At 42.0% G+C, this 8,286-nt stretch overlaps 1 pseudogene; it reads left to right on the top strand.

The window, feature by feature from the left end:
• The first annotated feature begins 912 nt into the window (after positions 1-912).
• The window catches only part of LOC136161842 (histone-lysine N-methyltransferase PRDM9-like), a 59,819-nt pseudogene continuing 52,445 nt past the window's right edge, over positions 913-8,286 (top strand).

Genomic DNA, 8,286 nt, shown 5'->3' with positions numbered 1-8,286 from the left:
TTCCAGGGCGGGAGACCCGAAATCCTGTCAACTTTGAGTAACCTGAGTCCTAATCTGAAGCGGGCTTGCGTCTCGTCAGCTTCAGGGATTACAAGTCCCTTCACCCACAGAAACAGCAAACCCCATACGCTGGGACCCTCAAATACCTAGATTAACCTGTTCCCCTCAGACTGAGGCACCCTAAAAATACCACCCGCAGAGACACCATATTTCCTAAAACTCGGAGAACCTGAATACCTCAGCCTGGGAGCTCTTAAAACTCTTCCTCCTCAAGACCCTAACTGTCCTGCCTATCGGAGCCCTAAAGTCCCTTAATAAGAAACCCCCGATTTCCTCAGCCTCACAGATCCCAAGTTTTCTCACCCTGCGCATTCTACATCAGACAAAAGATCCTCAGTCCCTCCTGTCTCAGGACCCCAGTTACTTCAGCCCGTGGGACCCAGATCTCCTCAAGCCGAACGACTTCTCCCTTAGACGTAGAACCTACGTTATGCCCAGATACTTCTGAGTCCGCAGGAGGAGATCCTCATAACCCTTCTTGGAGAAACATTCCCTCTGCTTCACTGGAACAGAGCCCTGATTTCAGCCTGACCCCAGTACAGCAGTTAGGGGTTTCCGGGTCTCCTCGAGAATCCCTCCGTCACCCACAGTCACATCCCTCCCAGTGCCTTCCCTCAGAGGGACTGAATTGTAGGTGAACCAAAGAAACCAAATCTAGTTCATATTTGGCTGATCTGTCATATCTAGTCAGGATCTGTCCATCCCACCAATACCCTCACCCTGACTATCCCCTCACCTTCCTGCCCTGGATACTCCACCCAAGGCAGGCAGCTCAGGCTCTGGACAGAGGTCTGGGCTGTCTCAGGACCTTCTTCTTCCACAGGCACCTTGGCCTTGAGGACTCCAATGCCCATGAGGCCGAACAGGTCTCCAGAGGAGAGCACTGAGGGAGATTCCGGGAGTACAGAGCGGAAGCCCACGGTGAGAGGCGGAGGCAGCAAAGCTAGAGTCTAAGCCAGATCTATAGGAAGGACACGGCGCTGGCCCCTGAAGCACCACAGACTGCTTGCCTTGGCAGCTGAGTGAACTTCCCTGTGACCGTACACAGGATGGGAATGCCTGGTCCTGTCTGAGATGGTGGGGTGGAGTGGGACAAAACAGGACACTAGCTTCTCAACAGCTCTGTGTCCAGGGAGTTAGGAAAATGCTCGGTGTTTGTTCAGTTAAGCAGGACACAGTCGGGAAGGAGTCTTCATCCCTGTCTCACACAGACCATCCAGGAACTTCAGGCTATTCCCTGCTCAAAAGGTGGAGGAGAAGGCTCAGCTCTAAGGTCTGACTTAGATTAGTAAATCACTGATGAAATCTGTTATTTCCCTTAGGCCAAAGATGCTTTCAAAGACATCTCCGTATACTTCTCCAAGGAAGAATGGGAAGAGATGGGAGAATGGGAAAAAATCCGATATAGGAATGTGAAAAGAAACTACGAAGCACTGATTGCTATAGGTAACAGGAAGTGCTGGGCGCCTGTGAGCCTGGGAAACATGAAACAGGTCTTCACCCTCAGGGTTCACTTGGCCCGCTCTTAGGTGGCCTCACCTGCTCACAGTTCCCGTTTGTGTGGAGACTAACCTGGAAGAAATGTTTACAGTTCTGTACCAGAGGGAGGGTGACCCTGCAGTGCAGAGCTCACTTCTTGCCTTGTTCTAGATTCCCTCAGCACATCCTGCAGATTCCCTGACTCTGTGACACTTCCCATTGCTTCTGCGCTTTGTTTCCCCTTCTTAGAACAAATGTTTTGCTTCTCTCCAGGTTTCAGAGCCACTCGACCAGATTTCATGCATCCCCGCAGGCAGGTCATCAAGCCCCAGGGAAATGACACTGAGGATTCTGATGAAGAATGGACACCAAGGCAGCAAGGTGAGAGGCCAGGAGGATGTGGACGTGTCTTCCTGAAACCAGCCTGGGCTTAGGTCTCAACTACATCTCAGCCAGTAGCAAGGAAAACATAATTTTCAGCATTCCCAAGTGGTTGTGGCCAAATATTTACATAAGCCTCAATGAAGATGAATGTATAGGTTTTCCAGTGTAATTCTCAAAAGTTTAATGGTAAAAATTTATCATTATTTTAAAAAAGAATTATTTTTGCTAAACATTCTTAGTGAACGGCAGTTAAAGATCCTTTAGAAATAAATTCACCAAACAGATTGGTTATTGGTGATTGGATTAAATCTCTTCAAAGAGAAAATGATTAACATATTATGTCAAGATACATTATGTATATATGTATATAAAATAAAACTCATGATCTTCTTACCCTAAGGTTAAACTAATTCTTTATTTTGATTCTGGGAAAGGGTTTGAGAGAACTGTTTATTTTCCATGATCTTTCCCACATTTCACTGACCAGAGATGGCATCAGGTAAATAAAATGAAGTACACTTATTATAAAATAGAAGTAAGCAGCTCACTTCCTATTCTGCTGCTCAGTTTAGAAGAGTTAATCTGCCTAGACTGGAGAAAACAATTTAGATAGTTCTATGATTCTCCATCTATGGATTTCTGTTCTCCCAGATTTTTAAAAATTACTTATTTAGTTTGGGCTGCACTGGGTCTTTGTTGCTGTGGACAGGCTTTCTCTGGCTGCCGTGAGTGTCTTCTCGTTGCAGAGCACGTGCAGGCTCTGTAGTTTCTGGCACACAGGCTTAGTTGCCCCGCAGAAAGTGGCATCTCCCTGGACCAGCCATCGAACCTCTGTCCTCTGCACTGGCAGGCAGATTCTCATCCACTGTGCACCAGGGACGTCCCTCTGTTCCCTTAGGTTATTAAAACTAGTGAAAGGGACATGAAAACCAAACATTTGGTTGTCTGCAAAGGTTTTGACATAAGGAGAGATTCTTAGGGAATACATACGCCTCGGTTCACCATACGCCTGCTCGTCTTTATTTACCTTTTTAACAGTTTCTGAGTGTATGGCACCCTGCTGCTAACTATGTACACGTTAGTGTTAGTGGCCACATTGCTAATCGCTCAGTCATGGCTGACTCTGCGTCCCCATAGACTGGAGCCCACCAGGCTCCTCTGTCCATGGGATTCTCTAGGCAAGAATCCTGGTGTGGGTTGCCATCTCCTGCTCCAGGTGATCTTCCCAACGCAGGGATTGAGCCTGCATCTGTTGCATCTCCTGCATTTCAGGTGGATTTTTTACCGCTGAGCCACCGGGATTATATATACATATTGCTGTACAACAAATCTGTAGAAGTGTTACATCTTCGTGACTGAAGCCCTAATCCACTGAGGAACAATTCTCCAATCCTTCCTCCTCATAGCCCTTGGCAACCACGATTATATTTTCTGTTTCCATGGATTTAATTTAGATACCTCAGAGAAGTGGAATCAGGCAATATTTGCCTTTTTTGATTGGTTCATTTCACTTAGTATAATATCATCAAGGCGCATCCATGATGTAGCATATGACAGAAATCTTTTTTAAGGCTTCAAAACATTCCGTTGTGTGCATGTGGATATAAGAGCTATAACATATATCTTATATATAATCTTTATCTTTTATCCACCAATGAACATTTAGATTGCTCACACATCTTGCCCATTGGGAATAATGCGGCAATGATTATACATGTGCCCACTATTTACTCATTATCTTGTTTTCAATTTTTTATGGAAACCCACTCTTGAGTTGGATTGCTAGATCATACAACACTTCTAATTTTCTGTGGAAACTCCATACTCTTTTCTAGAAAGCTTGCAACATTTTACATTGCCAACAATAGTGTAAAAGGGTTCCAATTTCTCCATATCCTTACCAAACTTGTTATTGTCTTCTTATACATATTGCCCATCCCAGAAGGTTTCAATTTGTATTTCCATACTGATTAGTAATATTGAGAATCTTTTCATATATTTGTTGGCCATTGTATATTTTCTCTGGAGAACTGTCTATTCAATTCCTTCTCTCACTGTTAGTCAGCGCAGACTGCCATAACAAAACAGACTGCATTCCTTAAACCACAGAAATTTGTTTTCTTACAATGTTGGAACATGGAAATTTGATATCAAGGTGCCATCATGGTCCATCAGGTTTTCTTCCTGGCTTATAGGTAGCCTTCAAACTGGTGTATGCTTAATAACCCCTTATCAGGTGCAGATTTTATAAATATTTTCTACCATCATGTCGGTGGCCTTTTCAACTCTGTTCAGTGTCCTTTGCTGCACAGAGGTTTTAAGATTAATCTCATTTCTCTATTTTTACTTTGTTACTAATACTTGTGCACTTGGCACCATATCTAAGAAATCATTGCTGAATCAGTGTCGTGAAGCTTCACCCTTGTTGTCTTCTAAGGGTCTTATCAAGTCTTGCATAAATGTCTTTAATCCATTCTGAGTTGATTTTTCTTCAAGATGTAAGATGTTCATTACTTTGCATATGGTTATTTTGTTTCCCCAGCACCATTCATTACAGGGATTAAGCTTTCCCCATTATCTTGACACGCTAGATGAAGATCATTAGACCATGTATCCAAGAGTTGATTTCTGGCTGTCTATTCTTTTCCATTGATTGACATATCTGTCTTTATGCCAGCCAGCTTCCTCAGTGGCTCAGCAGGTGAAGAATCTGCCTTCAGTGCAGGAGACACAGGAGATGTGGGTTCAATCCATGGGTTAAGAAGATCCCCTGGAGAAGGAAATGGCAACCCTGTCCAGTATTCTTGCCTGAGAAATCCCCTGGACAGAGGAGCCTGGAGGGCTACAGTCCAAAAGGTCACAGAAAGTCAAGATGACTGAGCAGCTAAGCACACATGTTTTGCCAAATCCACACTCTTTTGGCTCCTGTACCTTTGTATTATGTTCTGAAATCAGAGGCCTCCAGCTTTGCTGTTCTTTCTAAGATTGCTTTGCCAGTTTGGGGTGCTCTGAGATTCCGTGTTAACTGTTGGATGGATTTTCTATATCTGAAAAAACTTCCATTGGGATTTTAATAGGAATTGCATTGAATGTTTAAATTGCTTTGGGTAGTATGAACAGCTTAATAATATTAAGCCTCTAAATCCATAAACATGAGACACCTATCGATTATTTATGTCAGATTCCTTTCAGCAATATTTTGTAGTTTTCAACATATGAGTCTTTCATCTCCTTAGGTTTATTCCTAATTACTTCATTCTTCTCAATGCTATTATAAATAAGATTCTTTGACCAGTGGCTAGGACTCCACACTCCCAATGCAGAGAACTTGCGTTCAGTCCCTAGTCAGGGAACTAGATCCCACATGCCGCAACAAAAGTCCTGGAAAAAACAAAGAAATAAAAATAAATATTTTTTTATAATTTAGCTCTTGAATATAGCTTTAAAAAAATAAAAAATAAATAGTATTGTTTTCTTATTTTCCTTTGTGGAATGGTCATTCTTTATGCATGGAAAGATATTTGAGTGTTGATTTTGTACCGTGCAACTTTCTCTGCAGGAATTTTGTGTGTGTGGATTTAAAGATTTTTCTGCACATAAAACCATGCCCCTGTGAGCAGACATAATTTTACTTCTTTCTTTCCAAATGGAAGCCTTTTGTTTCCATTTCTAACCTACAGCGCTGGCTAGGAGTTCTAATATTATGGTGAACACAAATTTGATAACGGGCATCCTTGGCTTTTCTTCTTGATCTTTATCACTGATGACTATGATGTTAGAGGTAGACTTTCAATATATGACCTTTATTATATTGCAGTCACTTCCTCCTATTCCTACATTGTTGAGAACTTTTGTCATGAAAGACTATTAAATTTATTAGATATTTTATGAAAATCAGATGAGGCATGGATGAAGTTTCATATATTTTTTTAATTTTAAGAAAACTATGTAATACTCCCAGTGGAACCATGGGAGTTGATGATACAGAAATCATTTTCCATTCCTCCTTTGGTAATCATTGTCTTTGTCACTCTCTGGCTTAGAATTATGTGTCCTTAATTAGAATACCCAGAGTTTGGAAACATTTCCCAACCAAAACACTGATTCTCATCGTTTTTTAGGTAAACCTTCTTCGATGCCCTTCAGAGTGGAGCACAGTAAACACCAGAAAGTGAGTATTTCCCAAATCCTGTTGCCAAAATAACCTCCTCATGGATCCAGTCACAGGTGAGAATAGCAGAAAACACAGAGATCCTGGAGACCGCTGCCTCCCTGTCCTGAGTCTTTAGCACAATGTCTGATATCATCACCATCTTTGCAGTTAGTAAGAACAACAACAGTAGTAGGTTGTTCTGTTGTTACATTATTTTCATAATATTTTAGACTTCAAGTATTTTATGTGAATAAACTTGCTTAAACCTTAAATCAATCCTACAGTACCTATAAGTAGGTATAGAGCTATCACCATTATAGATACAAAAAAAAAAAAAAGGTAAGAAACATTTGATTATATACCTGAGACCACAGTATCACTGGTAGTGTAATGTAAACCAATGCACGTTCTCTAAACACCTTACAAACTGATTAAAACTTCCATAGTTCTATGAAGCTTATTCATACATCTTTATATCATTCATCTGAGACATGTTTTCAACCTCAGTTTTTTGTGCTTTGCTAGGGAGGCATATGCTAAGACATCTGAATAAGGGAAGCTTAAGGACATGCTGGGCAGTTTGTAGAGTGGACAGTCCAAGATGAAGAAGCTTAAAGATATGCTGGGCAGTTTGTAGAGTGGACAGTCCAAGATGAAGAAGGAGACAGGATCCCAAACTCAGAGCCTCCCACTCCAATATGAGGAAGCAACTTGCAACCCTGATAAGCCTCAGGTTTATGACTGAAAAGCAACAAATAAGAAAATAACAGAAGGACTTCACATAGATTACCTGCTTTTGAGTAGAAACTCATCATCTGGGCATCATTTCAAATGCTCATTCTTGTAGGAGGGAGTAACAACTCCTTCCACTGAGCTCTAATTAGCAACTCTCCTGTTTGTAATCATTTGTTTAGCCTGCCCCTGTGTTGTGAGCTTTGAGATCCTAGCCCACACCCATTAGTTCTCAGAAGTCCAGGCCCACCTCAAAGCCCCTAAGTGCCCCCTGAATGGTTCGTGAGTGAGTGACTCCACATTTAAGCATTCATCTAGGAGTAGAAAGGTCAAAGGATGCTGAAGATAGTATCTGTGAGCTGCACTTGAAATATAGTGGCAGTTTAGGGAATAAATTGATACGTAAGGGATGTACGTTGACGTTCTTACTGTATTAAATACTTCACACAACAATTTGTTGAAGGTTATTAAATTTCATGTCCACTATAATATTAAGAATTAGCCTGTATACCAATTCATGGATCAGGAAGCTGAGGAGAACCAGCTGGTCATACAGCCTTGTTCGAGGAGAATTGACGAGACCGGCTACTTTAACTCCAAACATTGTCGCTAGGACATGGCAACCTGCAGCTTTCATCTCATTTGCTTTATTGTCTAAATATGTTTCTGCTGATCGCCTTTTCTCTTCTTAATCTCACTGCTTTGTCACCTTGTTTTCCACATGTGTTTTGTCCCCTCTGTAATTTTCCATACGTCCTCGTCCGTCAAAGGGCCACTATTAAGAGAAACCCTCAGGATCTCTCTACCAGCCCTTACCCTCTTCTTTCCCTGACCTCCAGCTTTTCTCCCTGCCTTGCTCTCACTTTTATGCAGAAAGTTGAAGGGGAAGAACCTTAAGATATGAATTCTAGTTTTGATTCACTATCCACGTAGGTCCTTATTTTACACTCCAGTGTTCAGACCCCTTCCCCCCATATCAGGTATTTCCAAGAATTGTCAAAGTATTAACTAAAGTCATGCATGTGAAAACACTTCATAAAGTCCTAAAGAACTAAAGAAATGCATGTTGTCTTTTACTCACATGGAAGAGAAAGTCCAGGGCACCATTAAGTAATGAATCTAGTTTGAAGGAATTGCCGGGAGCAGCAGAATCGCTGAAGACAAGTGGCTCCAAGCAGGCTCAGAATCCAGTGCCCCATCCCAGAAAAGCAAGGACCCCTGCACAGCACCCCAGACAAAACGTCGGTAAGAGAAATTTGGGGAGTTCCTCTAATTAGTTCCTCTAATTCCTGTAGAAAAACTAATAAGCATGGCCTAAGTGTGTGGCAGGGACTTTGGGTAGGCGGGGTTTAAGCTGGACTGATCTGAGACATGAAGTTAGCTCTGGGGCCTTGGGAAAATCTTATACAATTTCTGAGATCCTGAATGCTATCTGTAAAGTGAGGATAAGGATACATGACTCATACAGTGCTTGAAAA

This window comes from Muntiacus reevesi, chromosome 2 (genome assembly GCF_963930625.1).
Source record: "Muntiacus reevesi chromosome 2, mMunRee1.1, whole genome shotgun sequence".
NCBI classification, from domain to species: Eukaryota; Metazoa; Chordata; class Mammalia; order Artiodactyla; family Cervidae; genus Muntiacus; species Muntiacus reevesi.
Note: the sequence above shows the minus strand (reverse complement) of the source record. Positions and strands in the feature narration are given on the sequence as shown.